General features: G+C 36.2%; 1 protein-coding gene across 11 annotated transcripts in view; it reads right to left on the bottom strand.

Moving 5' to 3' along the window:
• Positions 1–17,273, bottom strand: part of EHMT1 (euchromatic histone lysine methyltransferase 1) — a 297,878-nt gene that overhangs the window by 56,636 nt on the left and 223,969 nt on the right. The gene's annotated exons all lie outside the window — the stretch shown is intronic.

Raw genomic sequence — 17,273 nt, forward strand, 5'->3', positions numbered from 1 at the left:
TGTTGTACACAGTAACAGCCACATTGTGCAATGACTAACTTTGATAGACTTAGTTCTTCTCAACAATGCAAGGACCTAAGACATCTCCAAAAGTATCATGACGGAAAATGCTATCCACATCCAGAGAAAGAACTATGGAGTTTGAATGCAGATTGAAAAATATTATTTGATCTTTTTTTTCTTCTGTTTTGTTTTGTTTCCTCTTTCTTGTGGTTCCTCCTATTGGCTCTAATTCTTCCTTACAACATGACTAATGTGAAAATATATTTAAGAGGAATATATATGTAGAGCCTTATATCAGATTGCACGCTGTGTTGGGGAGGGAGGAGGAGAAAAATTTAAAACTCAAAAGCTTATGGAAGTGATTGTAGAAAAATAAAAATTAATTAATTAATTTAAAAAGGACATAGTTTCTTAATCTATAAATAAGCAAACGATTTTCAGTTTTATGCTTACAACACTAGACAAATAAAAAGGATTTGATGAATATGATATCCCTCAAAAATTTTAAAATGATTGAAACATGGCCAATGAGCTCTACATCAATTCACATGCCTCTGAAGTAGACTTTCTGCTCAGATAATACACAAGGCAATGTCATTCACAGGATAATCACACTGAAGACACTCAAGAGACTGGTGTAATGAAATGGGACAAAAAAATTATCATATCACCAAGTACTTCAGATTTTCTTAAATTCAAATGATAGCACTTCAAAAACATTTATTAAAACATCATGGGGAACTTCTAAAGCTCAAACTGTATAAAGTAGTAACTATTAAGACAATGTGGTGCCAATTAAAAAACAGAAAAGTTAATCAGTGGAAAAAACGAGATAAGCAAGCATAAGAAATAAGTGAACTCAATAACTACATGTTCAGTAAACAAGAAAGAACATAAATTACATGAGGAACAACTCTTTATTTGATAAGAACTCCTGAAAACAGTTTATAGCAATTTGACAGAAACTGGGTTTAAACCAACATCTTATACTATAAAAAGTAATAAACTCAAAACAGAAGCAAGACCCAAATTAACACACACACACACACACACACACACACACACACACACACACACAATTATACAGGTACCTTTCACAATTATGGCTAGGAGAGAACAGAATCAATCTTTAATCAAAATAAAGACAGAATATCACAAAATACAAAAGATAATTTTAGTTACTTAAAATTGGAAAACTTTTACATAAACAAAAACAATGCACATAGATTGGGGAAAAAATATTTGCCACCAAAATCTCTAATTAGGGTTTGATGTTTAAGATGCAAAAGGCATTAATACATATTTAAAAACCAAGATTCTTCCCTCAATGAATAAGTTATTTTAAAAAAATAGCCTGCAAAAAAGGAATTATTAATGATTGGCATCCATATGAAAGAATGTTCCAAATTACTAAAAATAAGAGAAAATTGAAACAACTCTAAAGTTTCACTTCATATTCAGTAAAGTGTGAAAAACAAAAAAACATGGAAAAAGCTATTGTTAGGAGTGGCTGTAGGAAGACAGGAATAGTAACACATTGCAGGAAAACTTAAGAATTGGTCCAACCAATCTGGAATGTAATTTGGAACAGTGCTTAAAAAAAAGAGCTATGATCTTCAAGTCACACACACACACACACACACACACACACACACACACACACACACACACACCCCCAAAGAAGTTAAAGACACATAGAAAGGTCCCACATACACCAAAATATTCACAGCAGTACTTTTTATGCTGGAGAAAAAAACCTGGAAATGAAACAGACATCTATTAACCATGATTAAACAAATTATGTTACATGACTGTAATGAAATATTACAATGCCACATAAAATGACAAATATAAAGAACTCAGAGAAGCATGGGAGACATGCAACAATGCAAGTTAAGAATAAGAAGAAAATGTACACAATGACTATAATGACATAAATTGAAAGAATGGGAAGAAAAGTAAAAGGCTATATAATTAAAATAACAAAATTTGATCTAGGTGAAGAGCTAAGAAAATCCTTCTATTCTGTGCTGGAAGGAGCTTAGGTATGGAATATTTGATACATTGTCAGATTCAGTTGATGTGCTGGTTAATTTTGCAAAATTGCTTTCTTCCTCTTTCTTTTTTAATCTTTGTTAAATAGAATGATTTGCAGCATAAACAAAGGGGGAGGGACACATTCATAAAAGTGATATGAAAAAAAGAACAGTAAAAATAACATTAAGAAAAAGACAACGGGTATCTTTTTATTCATCCAATACTCTCTAGTTCATTTGAGGCACTAATTTGAGGTGCATAATTTGAGGGGTGTGGAAAACAGTTTCTCTCTAATGATTCAGTAGTAACTTTAAAGGTTAGCAATCAACTAATTAAAGGAATGAGAGAATGTGGAAGAAACAAATAGGAAAGAATTATACTATTTTCCTTTCTGCTCTATTTTCTTCCATTTCTTTAAAACACTAAGAATTATTAATTGAGGTCTCATCTAAAATCTTCTGAAGGGAAAGAAAAGTAGGTTTCTTCAGTTGTATGTGCAGAAAAAGTTACAAACAGCTCATACCACAAACAATTTCCACATATACTGGTAGTCTCAACAATTACTGTCAATACTCTGGTGAAGATTCAGAGTGGGGTAAGGTTAAGCCCTAGGAGGGGTAAACATAGAGTACTGTTTTTTATCTAAGATGGGCAATATTTATACTGCTCTCTATATCTTAAGGCAAATACTAACCCAGGGAAACTCAGAAACATGGGGAAATCCATACTGAAGTGTGAATATTTTATAAGATCCACAAATACAGTTAAAATAGAAGCAAAAGGACTGGCTCAATGGGAAAGTAATCAAAACATAATGAACAATAAAGCTCAAGATAAGATGTATAAGCCTTAACAAAAAGGAGAATGCTAACATATGATAATAAAATTAATAGAGATACCCAATAAAGGAAATGGAGGGGATAGGGATAATCTACATTTGTGCAGAATATGCTTCTCTTTTAAGCTTAACTATTCACAAAATTAGATTCAAAATGGTACACTATTACCCTACTGTAATGGCACTTCTGCATTCCATATGGCTAGAAGAAGAGCATAAGATTTTCAGAGAATTGAGCCAGAACACAGTACAAACTGTCATCAGCAAATGGTAAATCACCAAACACAGAACAGCTAAGAGCAGTGATCATTTCCTACCAAGATGGTTGTCTGAACAGGAGGAATACAGCCCAGATTCCATACAAATACACCTCTAAAACCATGAAGTTCACACCAGATCAAATACTGACCAAGAAATCCAATGAGAAACTACATTATGTGACTTCTTCCACCCAGAAATGCACAAAAGTTAAGCCAGAAAGTCATGAGCCAACAAGAAAGGGAGATCCTCTAGGAAAACAAATGACAGTACAATGAGAAAGGATATATATAATCTGCAACGCTCCATGTGTACAGTTAGCAAGAGTATAGTCAGAAAGCCCCACAGTGTGGGGATTTGGGAATAACAGTAGACAGTGATTAATCTGGTGACAAACATTATGATACCACAACTCAGAAAGGGATAGTCAAGCTCCTGGGGCTTCTCTGAGATTCTTAAAACTCTGTCCTTAGGGTTTTTAATGGGGGGAGGAGTGGAGTAGGGGTAAGAGAGGAGGAATACAATAAAAAAGAAGGGGAAGGAAACTGTTCTCTCTCCTAAGTGGTATGCATGAGAAGAAAGGTACAAAAATATCGAATTATAGAAATGGGCATCAGATTAACTGTACTTTAATCTGAAAGATAAAAGAGGGTTTGAACACAAACACATAAAAATACATACATATACCAACAGTTTTGTGTAGAAATTTATCAAACTTCCATAGATAAACTGAGATTGTCACCCACCCCCACATGGATTTAAGAGGAAAGAAAATATCAGGGAATAAATAACCAAAAGCAAAACACACTTCCTAATCCTAAAGTTCAGCAAGTCAGTCAATAAATGTTTACTCAGCATCTACTGTGTGCTAGTGTGTTAAATACTAGGAAAACAAAGGAGGGGGAAAAAAAGTCATTCCCTTCAAAAAGCTAAGGAAGAAACACTTAAAAAGAAGTTTCAAAGCCAGAGAGGGTAAGGGTGGGTAGGAGAGAAAGAAGACACTCAGCATGATGGATTCCTGAAGCCATTGGGAAATGATGAGATGGTTGCCTCGGGCCCCCTCCTTTACATGGAGCATCTGGGAGGAATTCTCCAGATGTGTACCTTCTACCTGCTCCAGTCAGAGAGAAAGAGGGAGTAACTGCAACTGAGGAGGTAGGAGATTCAGAGTTGATGTGATGTCACTTTTTCCTTCTTCATTCCTGTCTGACATGATAAAGTGGCCTTACTCTTTTCTAAAGCTAACCCCTTTACTTGTTTAAGTGACTGCATTCCATCTTGCCTCTTCCAACAAATTGCCTCCTGTTACCTCTGCTTTTTCACTTATTTTCAATCTCTCCCTCTCTACTGGCGCCTTTTCTACTGCCTACAAACAGGGCCATTGCTCCCTTTTCCTAAAAAAACCCTTATTTGATCCTTCCATCAACACTATCATCCTATATCTATATCATCTTTCTGCCCTTTGTAGCTAAACTCCTCTAAAGGACATCAACAATAGGAGCCTTCACCACTTTATATTCTCTCACCTTCTTAATTCCTTACAATCTGACATCATTCCACCAAAACTCCTCTCTCCAAAGTTACTAATGATCTCTTGGGTTGCCAAATCCAATAGCCTTTGCCCAATACTCATTCTCCTTGACCTTTCCGTAGCCTTTGACACTGTTGATCACTCTCTCTTCCTTGATACTCTCTTCTCTCTAGGTTTTCAGGATATCATTCTCCTGGTTTTCCTCCTACCTATGTGACCGCTCTTGCTCTGTCTCATTTGCTGCATTTTTATCCAGATCACACTCTCTAATCATCGGTGTCACTAAGCATTCTGTCCTAGGGTCCTCTTCTCTCCCTCTATACTACTTTCACTTGGTGATCTCATCAGCTCTCATGACTTAATTACCAACTCTATGCTAATATTTATAATAACATAATTATGCTAATAATAATCTACCTTTGCTGCCCCACTCGCTCTGCTGACCTCCAATTTCATACTTCCAACTGCTTTTCAGTTATCTTGAACTGGATGTCCAGTAGATATCTGAAACTCAATTTGTTTAAAACGTAACTCATTATCTTTCTCCCCCAAACCTTGCCCAGCCTCCTACCTTCCCTACTACTGTTGAGGGCAACACCACCCTCCCAGTCCCTCAGGCTCATAATCTAGGAGTCATCCTGGATTCCTCACTATCACAGTATTTTCCCATCTTTTAATATTTTTGTATTTATCCTGTATAGAGTTTGCTTTATATATTTGTTTGCATGTTGGCTCCTTCATTAGACAGTAAGCTCCTTACAGACAAGGACTGTCTTTTGCCTCTTTTTTTGTTCCCAGCACTTGGCATAGTGCCTGGAATATAGTAGATGCTTAATAAGTGTTTACTGAATGAACTGAATGAAAACAATGATGAAGTCCAAGAGAACAGCCAGGTGGGAAATGATGGGGTATTAAAGGGAAAAAAGAAAAACAAGAACTACAAGATAATTAATTTCTTTTTGTCATATTACATTTGAGATGACTAGAGGATATACAGTTGGAAATATCTAACAGGTAAATGGTGATATGGGATTGGACTCAGTGGAGAGACTAAAGTAGAATATATAGATCTATGAATAATCTAATCAGAGATGGTAACTAAACCTAATAGGAGGCTAGTGAGGTCACCAAAAGAAGCTAAAAAGAGAAGAAGGCACAGGGGAGAGACTTGAGGCACACCACAGTTAAGGGGCATGATATAGATGATAAATGAGCAAAGGAGAATGAGTAGTCAGAAGGTAGAAGAGATAGCAGCGTCAAAAAAAAGTAGAGGGGAGAGAGGATTAAGGAGGAGAAAGTGAAGAATAGAGTCAAATGCTGCAGACAGGTCTTGGAAGAGGAAGGAGTAAAGGCCATTACATTTTGTCATCAGAAGATCACTGGTAGAAAGAGCAATTTCAATTAAGAGATGAGGCCAGGAGGCAAACTGCACAGCATTAGGAAGAGAATGAGAGGAGAGAAAGTGGAGGCATCAAGTGCAGATGGCATTTTCAGAGAATTTGGCATAAAAAAATTTTAGAGTTATACTTAGAATATATGGCAAGACTCAGAAAGGGTTTATCTTAAGGTTGAGGGGAGACTCCTTGTAGGCAACAGGAAAGGAACCAGTATATAAGGAGAGATTGAAGACATCCCTAGCAAGTAGCCAAATAGTATCCATTTGGAGACCACTGATGACAGGAAACCTATTCAGTCCTGGTGCAACTGCTCTAGTTCTGGATACTTGTAATTTCCTTTTCCCTCTATATATCTTCTACTCATTTCATGTAGTTCTAGCCTCTGGAGCCAAAAAAGAACAGGTATAAATTTATATGTATATATATATATCATAGTCCTTTAAATAATTAAACACAATAATCATGTGATCATTAAGTCTTCTCTTAAGACTAAACATCCTGCGGCAGCTAGGTGGCACACTGGATAGAGCACCAGCCCTGGATTCAGGAGGACCTGAGTTCAAATCCGGCCTCAGACACATAACACTTACTAGCTGTGTGGCCCTGGGCAAGTCACTTAACCCCACTGCCTATCCAAAAAAAAGAAAAGAAAAAAGAAAAGAAAAGAAACAAAGAAAAAAAAAGACTAAACATCCCCAGATTAATCAAATAATCACAGTCATCTTCTATCTAGACTGTTGAATTTGTAGTTCACTAAAACTCCCAGATCTCTCCCTTAAGAACAACTGCCTAGGTAAACCTCTTCTGTCTTATATTGGTAGTTAATTTTCTAGACCCAAGAACTGGACTGATATTTAGTAAATTTGGTTTGATCCCTCATCTTAGCATGTCAAGACCTTTTAGAATCTTGACTCTGACTTTGTCATCCAACATATGAGTTAGCCAAAACAATTTTTCATCATTTCCAGTACAATAACACATCAATCCATGCCCAAGTAATTAATAAAAATGCTTGGTATCCTAGAGTGGAAGACTAATCACTGGATCATTCTAATAGGGACAACCCTTGACACTGACAGAGATTAATCACTATTTTCTGTGTCTAGTCCTTCAACTTTACTATACTATTAAACTTACCACAGTGTCTGGAACACAGCAAGCATGATACAAATGTTAGCTATTATCATCATCATCATTTTTACATTATCTCCACCTTGTGCATATGGATATCATAATAAAGTCTCTCAAATTCCTTGCTGAAATTCAGGTACACTATTATCTTTGTCATCATCCTTTCCCCTTCTCCATGACCCAACAACTCACCAGTTTAGCAAGGCATTCCTAGTGAACTTAGGCTGGTTCTTAGTGACCACCATTTTCCTTTCTAAATATTCTCAAAGAAACCCTTTGAATTTTCAAAGATCAGTGACAGTGACTTAGAAAGCCTATCTGAAAACTCATTCATTACCCTGATCTATAGTTTGTTTGGGAACTGGTAATTAGAAAACAATGTGAAATATCTCATTGGAAAAACAACTGACCTGGAAAATAGATCCAGGAGAGAGAATTTAAAAATTACTGGACTATCTGAAAGCCATGATCAAAAAAAAAGAACCTAGACAGCATCTTTCAAGAAATTATCAAGGAAAACTGTCCTGATATTTTAGAACCAGAGGGCAAAATAGAAATTGAAAGAATCCACCGATCTCCCCTTGAAAGAGATCCCCAAAGGAAAACTCCTAGGAATATTGTAACCAAATTCCAGAGTTCCCAGGTCAAGGAGAAAATATTGCAAGCAACCAGAAAGAAACAATTCAAGTATGGTGGAAACACAATCAGGATAACACAAGATTTAGCAGCTTCTACATTAAGGGACCGGAGGGCATGGAATATAATATTCCGGAGGGCAAAGGAGATAGATTACAACCAAGAGTCACCTACCCAGCAAAACTGAGTATAATCCTTCAGGGGAAAAAGTGGTCGTTCAGTGAAATAGAGGACTTTCAAGCATTCTTGATGAAAAGACCAGAGCTGAATAGAAAATTGACTTTCAAGTACAAGACTCAAGTGGAAGATGAAGAGGTAAACAGGAAAGAGAAATCATAAGAAACTTATTAAGGCTGAACTGTTTACATTCCTGCATGGAAAGATGATATTTATAACTCACGAGACCTTTGTCAATATTACAGTAGTAGGAAGGGAAAAATTATATGTATGTATGTACGGATAGATAGATAGATAGATAGATAGATAGATAGATAGATAGATAGATAGATAGATAGACAGACAGACAGAGAGAGAGAGATAGAGAGAGAGAGAGCACGCGCACAGGGTCAGCTGAAGATGAAGGGGTGATATCTGGAGAATAAAATTAAGGAGTGAGAGAGGATTATACTAGGAGAAGGAGAAAGGGAGAGGTAGAATGGGGTATATTATCTTGCACAAAACAGACAAGAAAAGGTTCTTACAGTGGTGGGGAAACAGGGGAAGGTGAGAGGAAATGAGGGAATCTTATTCTCATAGGATTTGGCTTAAGGAGGGAATAACATACACACTAAATTGGGTATGGAAATCTGTCTTACCCTACCGGAAAATAGGGGAGGAAGGGGACAAGAGAGCAGGGGGATGATAGAGACAATGGCAGATTGCAAAAGGGGTAATCAGAAGGAAGTACTTCTGAGGAGGGACAGGGTCAAAAGAAAGAATAAATGGGGGTGGGGGGGCAGGATAGGATTAAGGGAAATAGAGTTAGTTTTTCACAACATGTCTACTACGGAAGTGTTTTGCATAACTGCACATGTATGGCCTGTATTGACTTGTTTGCCTTTTCAATGAGGGTGGGAGGAAGGGAGAAAATTTGGAACCCAAAGTTTTAAAAACACATGTTTAAAAAAATGTTTCCACATGCAACTGGGAAATAAGAAATACAGGAAATGAGGTACAGAAATCTATCCTATCCTACAGGAAAATAGAAAGGGAAGAGGATAAGAGAATGGCAGAGAGAGACAGAAGGGAAGGCAGATTAGGGGAAGGGGTATTCAGAATGCATGCCATCTCGGGGAGGGGCAAGATGGGGTGAAAATACGGAATTCAAAATCTTGTGGTAAAAATAAATAAATTTATATGCCAAAAATAAATAAATTAATTAATAAAGTGAAAGGGAGGGAAAAAATGAAAGGGGCAGAAAAAGGTTTCTATTAAGAACTGTTAAAATCAACCCAAAAAGAAACACAGCCCTTGTGTGAAATACTGAGAAGAAATAAAAGAATATTCTTTTAGCACCATAAAATGATCTATTTCCTCAAACAAATGTACTGAGATGATATGTTTGAAGGAAGAGTAATGACTGAGATAATAATAGCTGCAGGGCACTATAGTTCATTAGCTCCAGCCCTGTTTCCAGAATTTTAAAGGTAATAACTGAAAAAATTATAAATCAAGGAACTGTTTGGGGTCTTTTGATGGATTCATACCTGACAGAAAGGTAGATTATTTGAGTTTTGTACCTTATGAGATAAAGATGACTGAATAACCACTAGGAAGTTCTAACATAAGGCATTGGCAAATATAGGAAGGCAGAAAAAAATCAGGAGGAAGAGAGACAGAAGACGCAGAAGAGTAAGTTTAGTGCAGAAAGAATCATGAGAAGTTGGGGACAGAAAACAGAAGGCTATGAGTAAAAGAAATTCCAGCCAACTCTAGAGAAGCTTTACTAGAAAGACAGGCTTTACTTTGCTGATTGGCTAGCAGGAAGGGGGTTGGGGGGTCAGCTAAGTGAGCTGTTTAGCTGCTGTACTAAGTGGACTAGAGCTGAATCCTATGAAGAAATCGGCTTGGGTTTATTGCTCTGTAGTGCCATCTATAGCTTGAAAGAGGGAAACTTCTTGGAAGCACTGGTTCTCTACCTTCACTCACGTTTAGAGACAGATTTTCCATTTGTTTTGCTATGAGCTGTGCTTTTTGGAAAATAGGTTTGTCTTTGCTAGAGGCTAAATGAAAAAAGCAGAATTCTGTTGAGTGAAAAGCTGGTGGGATTTGTCTGCACTGCCCAGAGAGGCAACATGAAAAGCTTTGCAGTTTTCTGACTTAAAGAAACTACTTATCACTGAACAAATATGGTACAAACAAGTACAGAAGATAACACTTTCTAAGTGTCCTGTTAAGGATAGCTCTCAGCTAAAAGAATCTGTCACTGTTTCATCAATGGCTTTGCCCAGCAGGGGAGGAATAAGTATCAAAAAGGAAATAGCTAGCAAAGAAGCACGTTCATGTGGTGTACATTATTAATTATTGAAGTCCACAAGGGTGAGCTGCCCTAAGCCAATGGTTTCCCCACTCATGTGCCTCCTAGCTAGGTTCCGTACATATATGCCAACCATCACCCACAGACACTGTGTACATTGGTGGGAGAGTATGATATAGGTTCTAATGCTCTTTTTTTTGGGGGGGGTGAGGCAATGGGGTGAAGTAACTTGCCCAGGGTCACAGAGTTAGTAAGTGGCAAGTGTCTGAGGCTGGATTTGAATTCAGGTCCTCCTGACTCCAGGCTAGTGCTCTATCCACTTTGCCATCTAGCTGTCCCCCTATATAGGTTCAAATTAGCTAAATACCAGTATTATAGGAAAATTACAAAGAAATTACAGAAAATTGAATAGGAAAAAAATTCTAGATTTCTGAAAACTTGAGTAGACTATGATATTTGATTGTTCCTGTTCTAGAAATAAGCTTGTACTATAAGAGGTGTTGTCCTTCATTGTCACTTCTCTTTATTAAGCAAGGATATTAAGTGTTCAGCAGCTGAGGAATTTTTTGGGTATTTTGGTTTTCATTATTATGATGCTACTAAATTTACATTGGGATAAGATCTTAAAAATGCTGTTAAAGAGTCAATATCTTTATTTTTATCTAATTCCCATATTCCTGAATGAATAGCTCATTTCAAAAGCTTTATTTAGAGCTGCTGTAATGAAAATCAATACCTTGTTCTCATATTAATAATTAATTCCAATATGACATTGATTTTTGACCTTTGCTCTAACTAGCATGATCTGTGAATAGACATCTGATTCAAGAATGATTCCTACACCAATAATTAAATTTTCCTGTTAGTAAGATGCAATCAGTTTCCCGTTATGATATTTGGTGCTCATTACGTAAGGTCTTTTGACTTTTCTCAAAGAAAATGTTCAAGAAATACAGCCTAATGCTTTTAAGCAATTTATAAATGTATGGCCTGATTTTTTAATCCCAAACCATACACTCCAATATATTATTCAGTGTCTCCTTTCTCCATGGACATCTTTCCATTTACATTTAATTCAATGAGTAACAAGGTACATAGTAATTACATTTAAAATATCTTTTAAAAACTATATCATAGGCTCTAGAAATTCAAAAGAACCTAAAAAACCATCTAATACAATTAGGAGATGAATAAGAAATGTCACTATACCATGCATACCCAACAAGGTCACCCAGTCTTTTCTTGAAGACCTCTAAGATCCACTAACTTCCCAAGACAGCCATCACATAAAATAAGACAAAGTTAGGCTTCACTTTTGGACAGTGGTTACCATTAGGATGTTTTTCCTTAAGTGAAACATAAATTTGCCTTTTTGCAGCTTCTATCTATTTATTACGCCTAGTTGCGTCTCCTGGGAAAAAGCATGATAAATCGAATCCCTCTTTCAAAAGACAGCTTTTAAAATATCTGAGGACATCATCTATGTTCCCATTTAATTTTCTCTTCTCCAGACTAAAGATCTCTATCTCCTTCAACTGATACTCATTTGGCATGACCTTGAGGCACTCTGACATCCTGGTGGCATTCCTAGGAATTGTATACTACCAACTTACCAATGTCCTTTATAACTGTAGCACGTAAAACTGAATATAATACTCCAAATGTGGCCTGACCAGGACAGAGTAAAATGGAACTATTATCATCCTAGTCCTGGACATCAGTTCTACACTATTAACTCATGTTAAGTATGCAATCCACTAAAACAACTAATTCTTTTTTCAGATGAACTGATGTCTAATTCCACAAATCTCTTACTTGGAAAAACTAAATTTTTGAACCCAAGTATAAGATTTATCCCTAATAATTTTATCCTTCCCACTTCAGATAATCATTCTAGTTTATAAAAATGTTTTTGAATGCTGGTTCTGCCATGCATGTTAGCTACTGGTTCTAATTTTGTGTCACCTGCAAATCTGACAAGCATGCAATTTATGTCTTTAACCAAGTCACTGATAAAACTCAACAAGGTCACCAAGCCTTTTCTTGAAGACCTCTAGGAAAGGAGGATCCACTAGATTGCTTGGGAAATTCCAATGGAAAGAACCTCCAAAGCTGATATTTAACCATTAATGAATGACTACTCTGCAGGCCCAACCACTTAACTACTTTCAAAATCACCTAATTATACTAAAGATTAACCCACATCTTTATATATCCTATCTACAAGAACTGCACAAAAGATGCTATTAAATACTTTGCAAAACTTAGGTTAGATATCAACAAAATTTCTCTCATCCAATAGACCAATTCGATAAAACCAATTCAAAAGGGAAAAAAACCCCCCACAAATATTTCATCCAACACAGTATGAAAAAGTAAAGGTACACACAAAATATATGAACTGCTAATTGAACAAAGTCCACAACCTATTATGATAAAGCACTCTAGCAGGATCTGTACAAGATGTTATGAACTTGAAGAATAGTCTCTAAAAGGAAGGCTGGCCTCAATCACTGGTCTCAGGGTCTGAGTCATGAGTACATCCTGTTCAACATCCAGGTGGCCTTTTCTTTTCTATATATATGCATCTAACTGGTTGTCAAGCTCTTCCTTGGTCTACACAGGTCATCCCAAACCTTTATCTTGTCCTTAACCTCTTCTTCAACCACCAATTAACAAATGTTTATTAAGCATTTAATATGCTTGGAATAGAAAAAGAAAAAGAAGATAGTTCTTGCCCTCAAATAGCTTACAATTCTATCACAGGAAAAAAAATATTCTGCACACATCTAAAAAAATAAAAATAATTTGTGTTGGAGTAGATGAGGGAAACACCAGCATCTGTAAAGAACAGAAAAGGCCTCTTTTAGGAGATAGCTCTCGATCTAAGCTTTAAAAGAAGAAAGGGATATTATGAAGTGGAAATGAGGAGACAGTACCTCCCAGACATGAGAGATAGACCTTGGAACTTCTTGAGCAAAGGATATGACATGTTCAGGTCTGTGGATTAGAACATAACTTTTGCAACTATGTGAAATAACTAGAAAGAGAAGAGAGGGAGTTGACAGAAAGAAACCAATTAGAAGGCTGTAGTAATAATAATAATATTGTACTACTATATTGGGTAGCTATGTGGCACAGTGGATAGATAAAGCACAGGGTCTGGAGTCAGGAAGACCTGAGTTCAAATCCCACTTCAGACACCTACTATACGTGTGCCCCTGGGCAAGCCAACTAAGCTTCTTTGCCTCAGTTTTCTCATCTGGAAAATGAGCTGGAGAAGGAAATGGAAAACCACTCCTGTATATTTGCCAACAAAACCCAAAATAGGGTCACAAAGAGTTGGACATGACTGAAAAATGACTGAACAACAACAAAGTATTGTTAAATCAGGGAAGAAGTAGTAAGAGTTTGTGCTTGTGAGTGGAAGGAATGCATGTAAGAAATATAATGGTATCAACAAAACTTGGTAAAGGGAAGTGTGGGAGAGAAAAGAATTGAAGATGACTCAAAAAGATTGTGAATCTGGTTATGGATAGATGGTAGGGCCCTCAAAAGAAATAGAGATCAAAGAAAATGGAGTGAGCCATGACTTGTTCTTCATGATGCCATGCTAGCCTTTTATGATTACTTCCCTTCTCAGAAAGTCATTAAGCATCTCTTCAATAATATGTTCTTCCAAGAATTAGTCAAGAACATTGGCCAATAGCTTGCAAATTTCATTTTCTTCCCTATTTTGGAAAAATAGGACCTCTTCTATTCTAGAATCAAAGACTGATAACAACAGTTCAGTAATCAGATTTGCCAGTTTAGTACTCTCAATTTTCTCATCTGCAAAATGGGAATAGTAATAGCACCTACACCTCACTGGGCTGTTAAGACCAAATAAGGTAAGTGTAAAACTTTGTAAATCTTAAGGTGCTATGTATATTAAGTTATCGTATCTCATTCTTTTCATTCTCTTCAATGGAATTCAAAACCAGTCTTAGGACTAACTCTGCTATCTCGCTATTCCTTTACAGATGGACAAATTAACTTTTTTTTTTGGTCAAATAAAAGTATCAGAATGAAAAATCATCTTCTGTAGATTTTTGAAAAGCACCCTCAGTACAAATCCAGAAACAGAACAGATAATGATACTCTGATATATATTTCATCCTGTATGTACATGATTTTGATTCATTCTGCTAGGACTCTATATTTCAAAAGCTATTTGTTCAATGTCTTTGCTGTATTTATCACGATAACATTTATTAAAACAATGTTCTAAAGTTTCTATGGAGCAATGTAACATCTGCACAATTGTGGATAACAATTTGGACTGTGATAATGATCCAGTTCCATTACAATTGACTGTCTGATCTAGGTCAGTATCCCAAAGAGATCATCAAAATGGGAAAAGAATCCACATGTACAAAAATATTTATAGTAGCTTTTCTTGTGATAGCCAAGAATTGGAAATTGAGGGCAAGACCATCAATTGGGGAATGGCTGAACAAGTTGTGGCATATGAATGTAATGGAATACTATTGTGCTCTAAGAAATGATGAGCACGCAGACTTCAGAAAAATGTGGAAAGACTTACATGCTCTTATGCTGAGTAAAGTGAGCAGAACCATGAGAACATTGTACACAGCAATAGTAACACTGTGTGATGACCAACTCTGATAGACTTAGCTCTTCTCAGAAATGCAAGAATCTAAGACAGTTCCAAAAGACTCATAATGGAAAATGCTATCCACACTCAGAGAAACAACTATGGAGTCTGAACGCAGATCAAAGCATACTACTTTCTCTGTTTTTTTGTTTTATTTTGTTTCTCCTTTCTCGTGGTTTTTCCTTTGGTTTTAATTCTTCTTTATGAAGTGACTCATATGGAAATGTGTTTAACATGACTGTAAATGTATAGGCTGTGTCAGAATGCATACTGTCTTGGGAAGGGGGGAGAAAAGGTAGGTGGAAAAAATTTAGAACTCAAAATGTTATAGAAGTGAATGTTGAAAACTAAAATAATTTTTTTAAAAGGCTGAAAGACGAAAAAAAATTTGATTGAATACTCTAGGATATTTTGAGGTCTGTTTGTAGCTTCAAAAGTTGTTTGTCAGGCTACGAAAGATACTGAGCTCCTGATATGTAATTCTAGTCACCAGGTTATGTGGTTATGATTGGTCTCATTTTTTCAAGGGGGTTCAGGACAGAACTGGTCCTGGGACAAGTCATCCTGCCATTATTTTAATTTTCTAAGGACTACTGTATAGATGGATAAAATAACTACTTTCTGCAGTTCAATACTGATTTTTTTTAACCTAATACAAAAGCTCTATCCAGAATTAAACCACTTAAAGTTACATTCAAAAAATGCAATCATGCATACCTGTGTAAGCCTTTACTATTGCTTAGTCAAGTGATGACGATTTACATTAATACTCCCCTAATTTGATCAGCTACTCACCAGCAAATGGGTACCAATTTTGTTTCTAGTTCTTTCCTATAATAAAAAGGGCTGCTGCAAATATTTTTGAACATACAAGTCCTTTCCCTTTTTCACTAATCTCTTTGAGGTAAAAGGCTGAGAGTGGTATCACAAAGTAAAAGAGTAAAAGAATATGCAGTTTATTGATCTGGGGGGGCCGGCAGTGAGAAGAGGGTGTATAGTTCTAAAATCTTTTCCAGAATGATGAAACTTTTTTACAGCTCTACTAACAGTGCACCAGTGCATGTATCTTTCTACACTCCCTCTAGTAACTGTCACTTTCTTTTTTTATTATCTTTGCCAATTTGATCAGCACAAGTCGGAAAGTTAGTCATTTTCATTTGCTTTGCTAATGTCTTAGAGCATTTTTCCATTTCGTTATTGACAGCTTGGATTGTTTTCTTTGAGAAGTGCATGGTAATATTCTTTGGTTATGTATCTATGAGGTATATATTTGTCAGAGAAATTTACCACAAAGATTTTTTTCACACTTAACTATTTCCTTCTAAATTTAACTCCACTGATTTTGCTTGTGCAGAACATTTGTAATTTTATGTACTTTGATGTGAGATCTTTATCACAGAAACAGGCCACAAAAATCTGTTTCCAGTTAATTGTTTCCCTAGTTTTAATTGCATTGATTTTGTTTGTGCAAAAAGTTTTTGATTCTATATAATCAAAATCATTTTATTTCCTTTGATACTTTCTATCTCTTTAATGGTCAAGAACTCTTCCCCTATCTATTGTCATGAAATGTATTTCTTTCCCTGGCCCTATGATTTGTTTATGATATGATCTTTTTACATATAGGTCATATACTCATTTGGAGCTTAACCATAATATGCTGTGTAAGATATTGGTTTAAACCTAATTTCGATCAAAATACTTTCAAGTTTTCCCAGCAGTTTTTATTGAATAGAGTTAGTTCTTCACCTAGTTCAATCTTTGAGTTTGTCAAGTGTTATGGTTACTAAGTTTGATTGTTTCTGGTTACATAATGTATTCCACAGATACACTTTCCTATTCTTTATCCAGTAACATATACTTTCGATGATTTACAATTTCATTCTTGAGAGCCTCCCATCTGGGTTAGCTAGGTGGAACAGTGGATAAGAGCTCTGGCCTTGGAGTCAGGAGGACCTGAGTTCAAATCTGATCTCAGACATGTGATACTTACTAGCTGTACGACCCTGGGCAAGTCACTTAACCCCGACTGCCTCACCCCCCCCCCAAAAAGTGAGAACCTCCCATCCCTCCTAGGCTAATGTTGCTTTCCATCATGCCTCCCTCCTCTAGTTCCTGAACTTCCTCACATGAGTGTATCTTCTTAATATATGCAACTACTCCTTCTTCCATCTCGTATCTTTTCTATGACTTTAGAATACTGTATGCCATAGCCATATTTCAGGTATCCTTCCTTGTCTAATTTATACCTATGACATCAAACATTCTTACTTGAATTAGGAAAGCTAGTGTACTTTGCCTACTACTAT

This window comes from Phascolarctos cinereus, unplaced genomic scaffold, assembly GCF_003287225.1.
Source record: "Phascolarctos cinereus isolate Bilbo 61053 unplaced genomic scaffold, phaCin_HiC Scaffold_2;HRSCAF=192, whole genome shotgun sequence".
Taxonomy (NCBI): Eukaryota; Metazoa; Chordata; class Mammalia; order Diprotodontia; family Phascolarctidae; genus Phascolarctos; species Phascolarctos cinereus.